Source organism: Rousettus aegyptiacus, unplaced genomic scaffold (genome assembly GCF_014176215.1).
Source record: "Rousettus aegyptiacus isolate mRouAeg1 unplaced genomic scaffold, mRouAeg1.p scaffold_m13_p_9, whole genome shotgun sequence".
NCBI classification, from domain to species: domain Eukaryota; kingdom Metazoa; phylum Chordata; class Mammalia; order Chiroptera; family Pteropodidae; genus Rousettus; species Rousettus aegyptiacus.
In genome coordinates, this window is record NW_023416312.1 from 5,375,860 (window position 1) to 5,394,731 (window position 18,872).

Below are 18,872 nucleotides of genomic sequence, written 5' to 3' on the forward strand. Positions count from 1 at the left end.
TCGCCTCCTCTCAGTTATCAGGGACACCCCTTCACGGGATCAAAGCCATATCAACAGGATCTGCTAAATTAGTGTATTAATTCAAATACCTCCAGGGTCCAAGTGGAAATGTAAGTAAGTGAAGCCAGCCAAAGTAAGAAAAGTGGCACTGGCCTGTCTGCCTCAGTGATAGGGAACAAGAGGGGGACTGTGAAAAATTGGAATTTACCTACCCTGTCTATAAAGGCAGCTCTAGATTACTGTCATACAGTAACCTGTTGCTAGATTTCTGATTCCTTGAGAGAGGTTCAATATCTCCCTCACTCTCCAGATGGAAAGTCCCTTTCGTGGTACTTTTTTCGAGTAATAACATACATACCTTAATACACTGAATGTTAAGTGTTCATCTCAATGAATAATGAAGATAACTTTGAAGAAGAGTGAAGTTGGAGGATTTACAGACTAGATTTTAAGACATAAAGCCACAGTAATTAAGAGTGTGTTATTGTAAATTTTAGACAAATAGATCAATGTATGGAATAGAGAACCCTAGAACACATCCGCAAATGAATCATCCCTTGATTTACCGTAAAGATGCCATCATTCAGTGGGAGAAAAGATGATCTTTTCAATAAATGGGGATGGAACCATTGGCTAGCTACAGGGGAAGAAAAAACAAACTTGGATCCCTACCTTGCACAAAAATTAATTCAATATGGGTCATAGATCTAAATGTGAAAGGTAAAACAATAAAGCTTCTGGAAGAAAGCATCAGCTAACATCTTCCTAAATATCATAAAGTTTTTAAAACAGAGTATACAGAGCATTAACCATAGAGGAAGAGACTGATAAATTGGATTTTGTTAAGAACTTCTGTTTATCAAAATTCATAACTAAGAGTTTTGGCAAGTTGTGGAACAGTAGAACTTATTTGCAATACATTTGTCAAAGGATTCTTGCCCATTTTTTTTATATATTGGCAACTATTTCCAATTTAAAACAGAGAGGAAAACCACTGTGCAAGCTACCACTGTGCAGGCCAAGCAAAACATGTCTGCGAGCCAGCTCAAGCCCAAGCATTGCCAGTTTGCGACCTCACCTTCAGCAGCGTAGAAGAATGGTCAAAGCTTTAACATTTCCATGTTTTCTCATTCTTTCCCTGCCAGGCTCCGTAAGGGGAAGAAACAATGTAGAGATATATTTCTCAGTAATAAGAATTTTTTTCCTAAGATGGCAGAATGACTGGCTATAGTAAATATAAGTTTTAAATAGCACTTCCTCCCCTCTGATAGACACAATAATTAAATTATTTTAAAACATGATTTGATCAATTTTTGTTTATTGACCCCCACTGTATGTTCAACCTGCTGGGCGGGCCCTATGAAGACCACAACTGATCCTTTTTTCACTCTATTCCCAGATGCTAGAATTTCTCAGCATCTCTGCAAGTCAGCTTCAAGCTGCAGTGAAGCAGAAAAATGGAGAAACGGTTTAAATTTTAAACATTTTGAGCTCATTAATATCTTAGCTTCCTTATTTTCTACCTCCTTCCCTAACTCTGTTTTGGGTCTTCTTTTCTTCTTCCAGGCACCACCCTTTCTTAATTCTCTGGTGGTCCAATTGGAGGCAGTGAGGTGAGGTGTGATAATTTACTCTTGTCACCTCTTCTAACTCCACTGTTAGGATGAATAAGAAGAGGCGGCCTGAAGAATGGCATTCTGGCAGCATAGCATAGTGGCTAAAAGCATGCAAGCATGCGAGCTGGAGTTTGACTACCAGGGTTTAAATTCTGGCTCCATCTCTTAGTAGCCGACTATGTGATCTTAGGCAAGTTACTAGCTTTTCTATGCCTCACTTCATCATCAATAAGTTACTAATAATAACGCCTATATGTTAATATAAATATTAAGCACTCAGAACAGTGCCTAGTAAGTGTTAGACATGTATTTGTTAAATTAAAAGTTGATGGTTGGTTGTCAGGCCTTGGCATTGTGTCTAGCATTGAGAAGTAGAAGACACAGGTTCCTCTATCTCAGAGATCATTTCAGGGAACACCAGCCTACCCATAATTTCAAGACATTCTTGTGAACCCTGGTAATGGCTGAAATCCCAAGCCACACAGAAGATGATTAAGATCATTCTGTGAGATATTCTCTCTCCTAAAATTTGAAACTAGAATTATTGTGTAGATGAAGAAATTTTTAACCAGAGAAGTGAAGCAACTCACCTAGGACATGGCGACATGATAGAAAAAAGCCTAGATTGCTTTGGACAGTCTATTAGTAGAAAAATTGATTTTTAAAGACTATTGGTAGGACTCAGAGGGATTCAAGACAATTACAGAGAAATCCTAAATCACCTAAGAGAAAGACTAAATACTGCAAAGAGACTTAGTAGACATCTGGACTTAGAGGCCATGAAGAATGGATGCATGCATCGTGGATGCAAGAATCATGGCTATCAGAGGATGGATTGTGGTAAGCAGAATTTTTGCCCCCATGATCTTTGCCCTAAGGTATTACTCCTGTGGTAATATTATGTTACATGGCAAAGGGGACTTTGTGGATGTAATTATGGTTATTTATCAGCTGACTTTAAAATAGGATGATTATCCTGGATTATTTAACAGAGCCAATGTGATCACATGTGCCCTTGTAGGCAGAAAAAGAAGGCAGAAAGATGTGAAGCATAAGAAAGACCTATAGGTAGAGAGGTGATGTGATGAGGAATACAGGTGGTCATGAGGAACAGAGAGGCTTCTTCTAGCTGACAGCCAACAAGGAAATGAGGACCTCAGCCCTGTGATACAAGGAACTGAATTCTGCCAAGACTTTGATTTTGTTTTTGAGAAACTCTAACCAGAGGACTCAGTTGAGCCATGCTATACATACTCAGACTTCTGACTTTCAAAAGTGTAAGATAATAAATTTATATATATTTTTAAACCATAAATTTGTGGTAATTTGTAATAGCAATAGGAAACTAAGACAAAGTCCTTATTCCACTTCTGACATCATGGTGTCTACCAGGAATTTCCTGGGGTTGGGTAGGAAGGGATGGGGAAGAAGCCAGAAGATAAAAGGCCCTTTTTGACCTCTTTGAGCATTCATGTTTTTTTTGAATGAATGACCGTCTTTTGAAAAATTAAAATTAAAAAAAGGTCATAGAGGTACAAGTGCTGCTAGTGGGTTTCATGAGGAGATTCTGTTCTTATGTACATCAGCCTGGCAGGATTATTATTTACTCCCCAGTTTATGAGACTGGCCTTGAAAGCAGCATTTCTTAGCACAGTTACAGATGGGTGCTGTAACAGTGAGGTTACAAAATGGAACATTAGACAGCCTGGGCTGTGCTGTGGGAATTAAGAGTCCCTGGAGACTCCTTAGTGCTTCAGAGGAGGATGGTGAGGGCCAAGTATTGGCAGCTGGGCCCCAGATGTCCACAATAGGGAACAGAAAGAAACAACAAGTGATCTAGGATCAGAAGGCCCGGGCTGTTGACCCAGTTGCACTCCCAGGCTGTGGCTATGTGGAAATCACTCCTCCTAACTTCTCCTTGGCTTCGTGTCATAAAGTGGGGACAAGAAGACCCACCTTGAGGAACTATAGCCCCAATTAAATGACATGATGCATGTGGGAGCACTTTGTGAGCTGTACAGTGTCACATGAGTCAGTTGGGACTTGTTACACCTGACACAAAACTTAAATCAAGAGACATCAGTTGAGCTCATCATACAAAATGTCTTAGAGAATACAGAGGAGCCCCTACCTTGGCTCCTGCTAAATGGCAGATGTGGCTGCCAATATGGGATCCCTGCAACCGTAGCTCTAGTATCCCAAAGATTTTTGTACTTCCTTCATGGCTCCCCTGTGAGCAGGGGCAGAAAGTGCCAAGGTGCCTTCCTACCTCCTTTCCACTTCCACTCAAAGTTGGTTTTCTTGGGAGATGGGTTAGGGGAGGCTGAGATAAAACTAAATTGAGGGATTTTTAAGAAACAAAACATTTCTTCAGGAGTATTCAGTGAAGAGTGTGCATGTGCATGTGTGTACAAAGACAATGGTGGGAATGGCAAGGAGCCCCAATAGCAAATACAGAAACACTAAAGTGAACTGACGTGAGATTGAGACCAAAAAGAGAGAGATCCATTCTGTCGAAGGTCAAGTTCCTTCTGACCAGAATCTCAAGTGCCTTTGGATTACAGATAGGATCTGGATAGAGTGCACTTACCGTCCTGCTCCTGTCTCTTTCTGGGAGGTCTGGAATGGTTAGTTTCTGTAACTGGTTAGGTTTACAGGGCTTGGCTTTTATAGCAGGAATAGAGCATGTCTTGTTTCTGCAGGTAAGTAGATGAGGAGTGTTTTCAAAAGCTGAGGTGCCCGAAAATGATTATGGAAGTGCCTGCAATCATTCCGGAAAATTTCCAAACACCTGCTAACTTTCAGGCAGCAAATATAAATAAAAGAGAAAAAATAAAAGTATTTGGCAAACATCACATCTCTAGGACTTATTAATGGGGGGATTTATTATCTCACAAAATAAAAGTTCCTAAGAAAGAGTGCTTTTTATGGCTGATAAATGGCTTGACGATCCATCCAGAACCCAGGTTCTTTCTTTTTTGCTCTGCCATTTACATTTACAATGTTGTACAGCCACCATCTCTAAAATGGTCTAGTTACAGAACATTTTCATCATCCCAGAAATTCAGTGGGGCTTAATTGAACAATCATTGTCCATTCTCCCTCTCCCAGTCCCAGACAACCACTAATCAGCTTTCTGTCTTCATGGATTTGCCTATTCTGGACATTTCATGTAAATTAAGTCATAGATTATGTGACCTTCTCTGTGAAATTTCTTTCACTTAGCATAATTTTTTCAAGGTTCAGCTACATCGTAGCATGTATCAGTACTTCATTCCTTTTATGGCTGCATAGTATTTCTTTGTATGTATATACCACGGTTTGTCTATCTAGTCTTTCATTGATGGACAGTTGGGTTTTTCCACTTTTAGTTATTATCAATAATGCTGATATGAATATTTGTGTACAAGTTTTGTGTACCCAAATGTTTGTATTTGGAGGCGGGGCTAAGAATAGAATTACTGGGTGATGATAGTTCTGTTTAACTTTTTGAGAAACTGCCAAACTGTTTTCACAGCAGCTGCACCATTTTACATTCCCACCGGCAGTGTATGAGGGTTTCAATTTCTCCATATCCTCACCAACTCTTATTTTCCCTGTTTTTGGAAAATCCTGGTGGATGCAAAGTGGTACTTTATTGTGGTTTTGATTTGCATTTCCATGACTAATTCTGTTGAGCATCTTTCTATGTGCTCGTTGGCCATTTCATGTCTATTTTTAACCTTCCCTCTAGAACTTAGAAGATGGTTACACTTTATTTCTTTGGGCCAAGGAGAAATTCTTTCCCATTCCTTATATGTTATTTGTGGAGCTTTCATATCTGGTTCTCTTGATATGGTTGCAGACGTAAAATAAATACCAAGTGAATGAATAGACACAAAAAAGCCACTGCCCACCCATCTCTCCCATTACTTTTTGCTAATAGAAACCCAGTTTGGTTCAGGCAATGGGTAGCCATGTGATTCAGGGGAGGTTAAACCATTTAGACACTGGTTGGCTCAGTATATACATACTCTAATGATGGACTCAGGGAGGAAAAATGATGTTAATAACAGGGCTGGTTTAGCTTTACACTTTAAAAAAATAAGTACTATCATGTTGTTTGACCTAATAATTGTGCTTTGGAGCATATGTCATAAGCAGATAACTAAAATGAGAGAAAAAGTTATATGGAGATGATCATAGCCTAGGAAGCTAAATTCGTGTAATCCCATTTCTTTAGCTAATGATTGGTTTAGGATGGACATGTAACAAATTCTGGTCAATGGGATGTCAAGAGAGGTCTGCTAGGGAAACTTCTGGGAAAGGTTTCCTCACGTGTCAAAAATAAATACTTTTGGATATTAGTGTGTGGTTTTGTGATAGTTGGAACTGCTTCAGCCACCTCATGACCAGGAAGAGACAAGCCTGAAGACAAATCCAACATACTAAGGATAGGGAGCAAAAAGATGGAAAGAACGTGGATCCTAGATGGAGCCTTTGAGCCATTAATTAGCCTTCTTTGAAACCACATTACTTTCGAACTTTTTACTATATGAGGCAAGAATTCCCCCTATATTTAAGCCAGTTTGACTCACTTGCAGTCAAAAGTTTCCAGAGACACACAGCATGAACTAACTGGATGGCTTGTCTCTCTTTAGTTTTCATCCCAAAATTTAAAGCTTAGAATATAATAACTGGCTTCCTGATTTCCAGCTAAATTTTCAATTGTTCGAATAAGTGTCAAGATGTAGTGACTTTGTAATGTGTCAACTTGCCTAGATTGATACTACATTTCCCAGAGTTCTTTTCCCTGTGTGTTACTAATTAGGAGAAATTTACAAGAGATTTGGAAGGAGGAAGTGAAGTAGTAGCTATGTTTGCTGTCAGAAGGTCAGGCTCTGTTACGGCTTGAGCACATTTTCATGCCTCTGCTGGCGCATCTTGTCTCCAGGGAAGCAGCCAGCTTTGCAGTTCCAGGTATTGCGGGATCATTTCCTTCAGCTTCTCCAACTCCTAGGCCAGGTGTTAGTGTGGCTTCATGGCAAGAGCACCAAATTCTCCTACAGGTTGCCCAAAGCAGCAAGATTGGAGGCTTGCAGATGAGGAAAGGCCAACAATGCACAGTCTAGTTTGTTCTTTGTAGTTTTCAGTTGCTCCTATTCTCACCTACAGGCTCTGCACCAGAAGAAACAGCCAAATTAAGACTGTTTTACCAGTTCTCATAATTGCTTAAGATTAAATTCCTACAATAAATTTCTATTTTATGTCATTCCTAGTAGTTCTGTTTCTCTGACTGAACCCTGTTTGATACAGAGACAAGTTTTCCTGACCCCAGGGTTTAGCTTTAGCTTTTACATCCAATTTGTAGTAGTGAAAGAAGTTTAAATGAATAGAAATGATGTAGACTCACTACATTAGAGTCTACTCTAATGTAGACTCATTCTTTCTGACTTAAAAGAAGACAAGAAATCATACTTTCTCCATTCTGTAGGAACACATCTCTAGACTGGATATGAACAGTGGGCCACTAGTTTGCAACCTCTGACCTAGGTGTTTTAGAATCCATCACTTAGCTAGATATTTATGAGTATTTAGATGACTTGCTGAATTTATCCATTTTTATGTGAATTTTGGGCCTTGTTGTCCCAAGAAAGGTTCGACTCCTCAATCTCCGACCATACTGTATTATCTATTTCCATTAAAATGCTATGTAACGAACCATGGTGAATCTCAGTGGCTTCAAATATTAAGTACAAATTTAATATGTCTGCAGGTTGGTGATTTAAGCTGGGCTCAGGTGGGATGTATATCTGGTCTTGCTGGGGCTCACTCACTTATCTGGTGATTGACTATCAGCTGGTTCAAGGTGGCCTCGGCTAAAGTGATTGGGACAACCTGGTTCTGCTCCACTTGTCTCTCATCCACCAATAGGCCATCCTGAAAATATTCTCATAGTGATGGCAGAGGGCAAAAGCAAGAAAATCCAATTGTGGGAGCTCTTTTCAGGCCTCTGCTTGTATTTGTAATGTTCTCCTCTATCCTGTTGTACTAAAATAAGCCACATGGCTGAACCCCAAGGCACATCAGAAGAACACTGCAAAGTTACATGGCAAAAGGGGTATGGATGCAGGAAAAGGTAAACAATTGGGGAAAGTTTTACAATCTATCACAATTACCAATAACATTCTCTCCTCAGAGGTGATAAGTAACCATGTTAGCTGCTGCTATTTCCAGAATCGTTTCATTTCCAATATCTAGATTTCTCATGGCTTTTAATTGCCATGTTAATGTGTGATGCAAATTGTTTATTGCCAACTCATTGCATTCAAGCCTTGTGCTCAGCACTCCTTCTCATTAGGATAAGTAATTGCCTTATAAAGCTGAAGCTTTGTGCGATGAGCTTGCCCTCCTATTTCTTCTCAGATAACTTATGAAAACAAACAAGTAAGGGATAGCAAAAACAAAAACCCCAGGGGTGAAGAGTTGCTGAACAGTGACAAATAGACAAATATACACTGTTAGGCTGAGAATAAATTGAGTGATGGCCAAGGTTGCTTGAGCTATTCATCAGAAATGGTGAGAAGCAGGTCGACTTTAAGCCAGTTGCATATATTATTGCTTATTTTAATTACACTCATTTATAGACAGTAATTCTAAAGCATATTTGTAGGCTAAATAAACAAGTTTTAGGTTCTCACAATTATTGGTAGTTTTTCTATTCCAGGGGAGTACATCCCTTAGCAATTTTTCTGAGATGCTCATGTGTTCACCGAAGGTGCCCACTATGTGTTTGTCTCAGTTTGTGTTCCCCAACTCTGAGAGGATTCAGTACAAGTAGTTTATTCGGAAGTTGAAGAAATGCCAGGAGAGAAGTGGGGAGGTGAAACAAGGATGGGAAGGTAGCCAATAAAGGGTACATGATCAAGCCAGTCAGCTTCGTAGGCAACTGGAGAACAAAATCTTGTTGTGGAGCTCTGGGAAACAGTATGGAACATGTGTTTCAGAGTTACTTTACCCAAGGGGGAAGGAAACAGGGATTTTTATACACCAGTCAATTCTCAGCAGTAACTAGTCGAGGGCAGTTTTTCTGGGGGAATTAACTCCCTAGCACTTCTGGCCTGAAAAATGGGCAAGCGAAGTAGGCTTTAGCAGCTAGAGAAGTCCATCAGGCAAATGCAGGTGCTAGCTGTTGGAAGTTGGGCCAGCACCTGAAGTGGTAAGGGTAAGGGCATAAAGGCAGACCACAAACAGGGTCTGCTCTGATTCCCTTGATATTTTCTGATATCTAAATTATTGATATTCAAACAATTCTGCCTACAGAAAGTTCACCTCCTTTACTTGAGTGAAAGCACCAAATTGTCAACTTTTCAATGGAGAATAAAATGCAATAAGATTAATAATTTTTAGTGTTATTAAGGTATAATCAATATAAAATCTGCACTATGTAAATGATACAATTTGATGAATTGAACATATACATACACATCAATGGATCTTGTAACAATTGTTGCTGTGGTGTTTTAAGGGCAATTTTTTATTTCTCTGATTCTTTCTATATATGTTAATTGAAATTCTGTAAGACACATTTGTTTCTTCTCCTCAATCACTTATTTATATCAGTATGGACTAATAGATATTTATTTTATTCTTTGGGTTATAATTCAAAGCTACCATTTATTTTGTTGCTCAAATTATTTCACCTTTGGCAACTGGAAACTCTTTCAGTTTGACTCTGGTGTCTTTCTGATATCCTTTTTTAAAGCACCTTCGTTTATTTCTTTTAATTGATCATTTGATGCATGCATAAGGAGTTGTGAATGCCTCTGTATTGGTTAGCATTAGGTTTGGCTACATGTAACAACAAAACTCTAAGTAACAGTATCTTAAAGAAGATTGACTTTTATTTTGCTTTCTTGATATACCATATTCATAGATCAGAAGGCTCAAACTTGTAAGGTTGTCAGTGTTTCTCAAATTATATATAGATTCAAAGCAATCCCAGTGAAAATCCTAGAATTAAAACTGTTTTTTAAAGACACAGTTGAGAAAATAGACAACTTGCACTTTGGTAGAAAATATTTACAAAGCACATAGCTCATGAAGAAATTATATCCTAAATACAACTCAATACTAAGAAGGCAATTAAAAATATCAAAATAATTGAACACATGTTTCACAAAAGAAGAACTACAGAAGGCATATAAATACATGAAAAGACGCTCAACATTATTAGTCACTAGAGAAATACAAATTAAAACCATAACGAGATACTACTAGACACCTACTAGGTTGGATAAAATGAAAAATTCTGGCGCTATCAAATGTCAACAAGGGTGTAGAGCAATTGCAACACTTAGATATTGCTGGTGGTTGAAAAGAGGTTTGGCAGATTCTTATAATATTAAACATATACTTGTCATACCATCCATCAGTCCCAGTCAAGAGAAACGAACTATGTCCACGCAAGGATTTATACATAAATAGCTATAATAGCTTTATTTATAATTACCAATACTGGAAACACCCCAAATATCCATCAGTTGGAAAATGAATAAACAAATTGTGGTAACTGAGCCACAAAAAGGCACAAACTGCTGAAACATGCAATGACATGGATGAAACTCAAAAGCATTATACTAAGTGAAAAAAGCCAAACACAAAAGGCTACATATTGTATAATGCAAATTATGCAACTTTCTAGACAAGGTAAATTATTTGGACAGAAATCAAATCAGTGATTGCTAGCAGCTGGAGATGGTGGAAGGATTAAATACAAAAGAACATGAGGGAACTTTTTGGGGTGGGATGGAAATGTTCTACATCTTGAATGTGGTGGTGGTTACATGACTGTATAAATCTGTCAAAACTCCTCGAACCATACACCTAAAAAGGGTGAATTTTACTATATATACATTATATAATAAACTTAACTTCAGGGAAAATATTTTTTTTTCTCTCAGAGAACATAAATCTGGAGGTAATAGGCCAGGGCTAGTATGGCGGCTTCATGTTGTTACAGGAAGCCTGATGAGTATCATCCTGTTTTATAATCCTTAGAATATGGCTTCCTTTCTTTAAGTCACTTCATGGTCCAATATTGTGGCTTGGATCTCCAGTCATCACATCCATATTCAGGCAGTAAAAGGAGAAAGAGGTAATTAAAGAAATTATCACTCTTTTAAAGGTACTTTCTGTAAGCCATATGTATTATATTCTTTTACATTTCATTGGCCAATAATTAGTCACTTGGCTACATCTAATTGCAAGAGAAACTAGGGAAATGTAATCTTTAAGCTAGATCATGGTTAAATTGAATACATTTGGTGCTCTATTACTAAAAAGAAGAATATGATGGGATTTGGGATAGGCAAACTACAGTGGCTGTTCCACACTCACGAAAATTGTAAATCTGCCATATTGCTCATCCCCAAGAAGCAGTTGTACTTGGTTTACTCCTTGATTCTCAAGAAATTGTGTTTCTTTTTCATTAAAAAACTAAGTCCTCTTTGATGTACATAAGCCTCTTGTGAAGGGAGTAATATACATAAAGCATGTCTTAAGATTGAGGGCAAAGGCATCAGTGAACTTTTAGGCTTAAACTTTTATACATGTACATTTATTTCCCACATCATAGAATATACTCTTTCCTATATCCAGATCAGAATTAACCAATTCTTTCATACTTGCTTCATTTTTTTAATTAAAAAATTTTTAATTAAGTTTATTGGGATAAGATTGGTTAATACAATTATATAATTTTCAGGTGTACATTATCATTTGACATCTGTATATTCTATTGTGTGTTTACCACTCAAAGTCCAGTCCCTTCAGCTACCATATATTTGATCCCCTTTATCCACTTCACCCTCCCCTTACCCCCTATATTTGACCCCCTTTACCCCATCTACCTCCCAACTCCTCCCCCACCCCACTAGTAACCATTAGTCTATAGTCCTCTGGTAACCACTAGTCTATAGTCCGTGTCCATGAGTCCCTGTTTGTTTGTCCTGCTCATTTGTTGCTTTTAGGTTTATATCCCACATATAAGTGATATAATGTGGTTTTCCATTTTTTCTATCTGGTTTATTTTGCTTAGCATGATTATCTTGAGGTCCATCCATGTTGTCGCATATGGCAGTATTTCATCTCTTCTTATGGCTGAGTCATATTCTATTGTATATATGTACCACAGATTCTTTATCCAATCATCTATTGTAGGAAACTTCAGTTGCTTCCATGTACTGGCCACTGTGAATAATGCTGCTATGAACATTGGTGTGCAAATATCTTTTTGGATATGGGTTTTCAAGTCTTTGGGGCAAATACCCAGTAGAGGGATTGCTGGATCATATGGTAGATCAATTCTTAGCTTTTTGAGGAACCTTAATACTGTTTCGCATAGTCTTTGTACCAATTTTCAGTCCCATGAGCAGTGTATGGGGGTTCCTTTTTCTCCCAGCAGGATTTTTTTTGTAGGTATAGACCAGCTAATCCTATAATTTACATGTAAGGGCCAAGGAATTAGAATAGTTTAAACTAATTTGAAAAAGAAGAACAAAGGTGAAGGAGTTGTTGTTATTGAGCTGTATGAGTACTTTGTATATTTTGGATATTAGGCCCTTATCAGAGGCGTTGCTTGCAAATATATTTTCCCATTCAGATGGTTTTCTCTTTACCTTGATGATTTATTTTGCTGAACAAAAGCTTTTAAGTTTGATGTAGTCCCATTCATTTATTTTAGTGTTTACTTCCCTTGCTTTTGAGGTCAAATTCATAAAATCCTCTTCAAGTCCAAGGTCCTTGAGTTTAGGTCCTATGTTTTCTTCTATGCATTTTATTGTTTCAGGTCTTATATGTAGGCCCTTAACCCATTTTGAGTTAATTTTGGTGTGTGGTGATAGAAAAGAGTCTAGTTTCATTCTTTCGCATGTGGCTTTCCAGTTTTCCCAGCACCAATTATTGAAGAGGCTTTCCTTTCTCCACTGTATGTTTTTGGCGCTTTTGTCAAAAATTATTTGCCCGTATAAATATGGGTTTACTTCTGGTCTCTTGATTCTGTTCCGCTGGTCCGTGTGTCTGTTTTGCTGCCAATACCATGATGTTTTGATTACTGTCACTTTGTATTATAATTTAAAGTCAGGCAGAGTGATGCCTCTAGCCTCATTCTTTTTTCTCAGTATGGCTTTGGCAATTTGGGGTCTTTTGTGCTTCCATACAAATCTGATGATGTTTTGTTCTATTTCTTTAAAAAATTCCAATGGGATATTGATGAGGATTATATTAAATCTGTATAATGCTTTAGGTAATATGGTCATTTGAACTATGTTGATTCTTTCAATCCAAGAACACAAAATATCTTTCCATTTCTTTGTATTTCCTATTTCTTTTAATGGGGTCTTGTAGTTTTTGTTATATAGGCCCTTCACATGTTTCATTAAATATATTTCAAAGTATTTTATTCCTTTTGTTGCAAAAGGAATTATTTTTTCTACTTCTTTTTCTGACACTTCGTTAGTAGAATATAGGAACCTCTGGATTTTTGAATGTTGATTTTGTATCCAGAGACTTTACTGCATTTGCTTATTGTTTCCAGCAGTGTTCTTGTGGAGTTTTAGGGTTTTCTTATAGAGAATCATGTCATCCCCAAATAGTGACAGTTTGACTTCTTTGTTTCCTACTTGGATGCCTTATATATCTTTCTCTTGTCTGATTGCACTTGCTAGGACCTCCAATCTTATATTGAATAACAGTGGTGATAGTGGACAGCCTTGCTTTGTTCTTGATCTTAGAGGGAAAGTTTTTCGTTTTTCACCATTAAGTATAATGTTAGCTGAGGGTTCGTCATATTGGTTTTTATTATGCTAAGGTACTCTCCTTCTATACCAATTTTGTGAAGTGTTTTGATCATAAATGATGCTTTTCCTGTATCTATTGATATGATCGTATGCTTCTTATTTTTTAATTTGTTTATGTGCTGTATCACATTAATCGATTTGCATACGTTGAACCACCCCTGTGCCCCTGGGATGAAGCCCACTCGATTGTGGTGTATAATCTTTTTGCTGTATTCGGTTCGCTAGTATCATATTTAAGTTTTTTGCATCCGTGTTCATGAGAGAGATTGGTCTATAGTTTTCTTTTTTGTGTGTTATCCTTACCAGGTTTTGGTATCAGGGTAATATTGGTCTCATAAAATGAAGTGGGAAATATTGCCTCCTCTTCGATGCTCTGGAAGGATTTGAGGAGAATAAGTATTAAATCTTCTTTGAATGTTTGGTAGAATTCACTGGTGAAGCCATCTGGTCCTGTACTTTTATTTTTTGGTAGGTTTTTGATGATTGTTTCAATGTCCATACTGCTGATCAATCTATTTAGATTTTCCAGTTCTTCTTTATTCGATCTAGGAAGGTTGTATTTTTCTAAGTACTGGTCCATTTCTTCTAGGTTATTAAAGTTGGTGTTATATACTTTTTCATAGTATTCTTGATCCTTTGTATTTCTGTGATATCAGTCATAATTCTCCTCTTTCATCCTTGATTTTGTTTATTTGTGTCTTTTCTCCTTTTTCTTTAGTAAGTCTAGCCAGGGGCATGTGAATTTTATTAACCATCTCAAAGAACCAGCTCTTTGTTCCATTTATTTTTTCTATCATTTTTTTTTGTTTTTGATTTCATTTATTTCTGCTCTAATTTTGATTATTTCCTTCTGCTGACTTTAGGCTTCATTTGTTCTTCCTTTTCTAGTATTTTAAGATGCAGCGTTAAGGTCGTTTATTTGGGCTTGTTTTTGTTTTTGGAGATAGGCCTGTAATGATATGAACTTTCCTCTTAGGACCACTTTTGCCATATCCCAAAAGTTTTGATATGTTGTACTATCATTCTTATTCGTTTCTATGTATCTCTTTTTATTTCTTCTGTTACCCAGTTATTCTTCAGTAGCATGTTGTTTAATCTCCATGTATTTGTAGTTCTTCCTGATTTCTTTTTGCAGTTGATCTCTAGTTTCAAAGCATTATGATAAGAGAATATGGTTGGTATGATTTCAACCCTCTTATATTTGTTGAGGCTATCTCTGTGTCCCAGTATGTGGTCGATTCTTGAGAATGTCCATGTGCACTAGAGAAGAATGTATAAGCAGCTGTTTTGGTATGGAAGGCTCTGTAAATGTCAATTATGTCCAGTTGGACTAATGTGTCATTTAAGGATACTATTTCCTTATTGATTTTCTGTTTGGATGATCTGTCCATATCCGACAGTGGGACATTTAAGTGTTTTGGTCTGTTTTTCCCTTCAGTTCTGTTAGTAATTGTTTTACATATTTCGAGGCTTCCTGATTGAAAGCACAGATATTAATAAGTGCTGTGTCTTCTTGGTGCATGATTCCCTTTTATCATTATGAAGTGTACCTCAGTATCTTTTTTTACCTTTTTTATTTCGAAATCTATTTCATCTGACATTAGTACCACTACTCCCACTTTTCTCTGAATGCCATTTTCTTGAAATATCATTTTCCACCCTTTCACTTTGAGTCTATATTTGTCTTTGGATCTGAGATGTGTATCCTGGAGGCAGCATATGGTTGGGTTTTGTGTTTTGATCCATCCTGCAACTCTGTCCCTTTTTATTTGTGAGTTCAGTCCATTTACGTTTAGGGTGACTATTGAAATATGAGGTCTTCTTATAGCCATTTTATCTTTTTCTTTCTGATAGTTCAGTGTTTCCATTGCCTCTTTGTCCTTGTGTATTTGCTTTCTTTATTTCTGTTGGCTTTTGTGGATTTTGCCTTTGGTATTTCTTGTTTTATGTTATATGCTTCGGTTCTGAATCTTTGGTGTGTGGTTACCATTACAAATATGAAAAAGATACTTGCACAGACACACACACACACACACACACATATACACAGTCGTCCATTTTCTTCTGCGTGTGCTTTATCTCCATTCCCCTTTGCAAATTTGGATCTTCGAATTACCCCCATTTCAGTCATTGTAATCTCAATTTGTTCCTATGTATGCTGAACGTTCATTACTATCTTGTTATAACAATTCTCTTCTCATTATTTAAGCTTATAATGCCTTGTTCTTAGTAAGGGTTGCATTTCTCTACTTCTATTTGCCTGATAGTCACTTTACTCTTAATTATGTATTTTTTTTTGTCATTTCGTTTTCGGTGAGCTGACTCCTTTCAGTATTTTCTGTAGCACAGGCCTTGTAATGGAGAATTCCCTCAGTTTTTGTATGTCTGGAAAAGTCTGAATTTCTCCTTCATATATAAAGGAGAGCTTAGCTGTATACAATATTCTAGGCTGGTATTTCCTTTCACTACATAGTTTAAATTTTGTTTCCATTCTTTTCTGCCTTGTAAAGTTTGTGCTGAGAAGTTTGAGGATCATCTAATGGGTTTACTGTTTTTTACTTCCTGGCTGCCTTGAGAATTCTATGTTTGTCATTGGTTTTTGATAACTTTAATACAATGTGTCTTAGTAAAGGCCTTTTTGGGTTGAGATAATTGGGTGTTCTGTTGACTTCTTGAATTCCAAACTTCAGTTCATTCCTTAGATTTGGGAAATTCTCACCCACTATTTGTCTGAAAGTGCTTTCTTGTCCCTGTTCCTTTTCTTCACCTTTGATAATGCCCATTATTCTTACATTTCCTCTCCTGATGGTATCAGCTAGTTCTTGAATTTCTCTTTCATTATTTTTCATTTTTCGGTTTCTCTCTTCTTCCTTCTGATTTATTTCTAGATTTCTGTCTTCAATATCACTGATCCTTTCCTCCAATTGGTCAACTGTACTTCCCAAGCTTGCTATTTCATTTTTCAACTCTCACAGTGTTTTTTTTTTTTATCTCCAGAAGACCTAATCTGTTTTTTTGAGGGTTTAAACCTCCTTGCTCTGCTCATCTAGTTGTTTTTTTTAATTCCTGAAATTGTTGATATGACCCATTTCAGAACTCATTGAGTTTTTTCAGAAGTACCATCCTGAAGTCTCTGTCATTTAAGTTGCATATTTCTATATCTGCAAGCTTAATTTCTGGAGATTTTTCTCTTTCTTCCTGAGATGCCTTGTCACTTTGATTGTTCATGGTATTTAGTGGACTACTTCTCCACCTGGGCATTAATGGAAGTGTATTCTGCTGTTTTTCCAGAAAGAAGATTTATTATATAAAAGTCTCTCTTTAGCCTGTTGCAAAGAAAGCACTTTTCTTTTGGTTTCCAGTAGGTGGCGTCTAAGCCTCTTGGATCCCTGCTTTATATAAAGCCTTAAAATGCCTTTTAAAAATTTTTCTTGCAGATATTTAATCACGCTCACTACCTTCAGTTTCAGTCCCTGTCAGTGTCAGCGACAGTCTTGGCAACATCTACTAAGATTCCCCTGGGGCTCTGTGGTCACTGGTCTTGGAGGGTATGGAGGTAGGGGCCCTCTGGGTTGGGAGTTGGGGGCTGTGGCTCAGCCTCGGTTTTGCAACCAGGGCCGGTTAAAAGTCAACTGTCGTTTCTCTGCAGTTCCGTCCTGCTTCTCTGTGTTGTGCCCTGATGACTGGGCCCTTCCGTACAGTGCGAGTTGCTCACAGCAGCCCCAGGCAGGGCTGTTCGGGGAAGTTCCCAAACTCTCACCCCTCCCCCTCCTCCTGCAGGGAGCTCTGGTGACTGCGAGAAGCAGCTTCTTTGTTTCTTCAAGTCCAGCGCCCGACACCCAGGGTTCTGACCTGTGGTAGCTCTTATGCGCAGATCCCACACTCAGATGTGCTGGTGTGCAGTTTGGGTGTTTTTTGTTGCGTTTTAGATGTTCAGCTTATTGTTGTTTCAAGGGGAGAGATCTGGGGACGTCTCTCATTCTGCCATGTTTTCCTTGCTTCCTTTTTAAACATTATTTAGTGATCAGGAAATGATCATCATCCCTGATTCACATCATCAGAAAATTAGAGTTTAGGTAAACTCTAATTAAAGACTAAAAATTTAACTGAGTAAGATACAGCAATCAACAGAAAATTGCCAACACTTAAAAAAATCCTATAAAGTTTACCAAATATCTTCACAATAATTCACCACATATCTTCCTTACAGTCTATCATTTTTCAGGACCCAGTACCTATAGGAAGTTGAGTAAATTTTGACCAGAAAGATACTGAGGTAAAAACACTTTTCCCCACAAATGATGCCATACAATCAGGAAAAGTGCAATCTCAAACTGCTCTAAAGGGAACACCTAGTTTTCTGGAGGAAAATCCTTGGAATAAAAGTGAGTTTTCATTGTTACTTTCCATGTTGCAAACTGTTCCCCTCAGAGAGGGAGAATTAATCATTTCTCTTTTTTAAAAAAAGACCTGGTCTTTTGATCTTGAGTTTCTGTTGTCTGGGGAATGATTTGCTGGCTGCTTCCCTGAGAGATTGATGCTGTCTCGAGTGTGCTTGATCTTACGTGGTTGTTGCCTTTCATACCAAATATTTATTCTGTAACTGACAAAATCTAAAATGGCTTCTTAGACCAGATAATATGCAGTAAACTCTTCCATTTGTTAAGAGAGAGAGAAGGGAAGTGGTGGTGGTACAAATAATTGATAGATATATTTGGGGTCCAGGTCTTACAAGGGTATTATCAAAACAATATGTATCAGTCAGCTATTGCCATAATAATGCTGCATAATAAACCAACCTAAAACTCAGAGGCTGAGATCATTTGTTCTTGTTCACGTACCTGTGGGTTGGCTGATGTTTGGATGATATAGACCAAGCTTGGCTGAACTAGGCTCCAAGTTCTGGGTTGATTCCATGCTGTCTCCCTGTGTCTTTTCTTTTTGGACCAGCAGACTAGTTGGACATGTTCTTTCATGGCAATGGCAGAAGCACAAAAGGGGTGAATGGAAACATCAACTACTTTGTGGTCTAGGCTCAGAAATGGCACCCTTAGTCCATGGCCATGCCACCCTGAACATGCCCGATCCCGTCTGATCTCAGAAGCTAAGCAGGGTCGGGCCTGGTTAGTACTTGGATGGGAGACCACCTAGGAAGACCAGGTGCTGTCGGTGTAAAAAATAAAAAATAAGGGATTGTAAGCTGACAAAATCTTTGCAATTTGAGAGATCAACCAAGGGTTACCTTGCCTAAAACAAATAAGCAAACAAAAAAACAAACAAACAGAACTGGAACCCTCACTTTTGTCCATATTCCACTTGGCTAAAGAAAGGCATATGGCTAAGCAACATCATCAATGGATTAGGGAAGTATACTCTACCTCTAGATGGAAGAACTATAAAGTCATAGGATAGAGGGCAC

At 37.8% G+C, this 18,872-nt stretch overlaps 1 pseudogene; it reads left to right on the forward strand.

The window, feature by feature from the left end:
• Positions 1–18,506: 18,506 nt before the first annotated feature.
• On the forward strand, positions 18,507–18,625 carry LOC118608469 (annotated as a pseudogene).
• Positions 18,626–18,872: the final 247 nt, after the last annotated feature.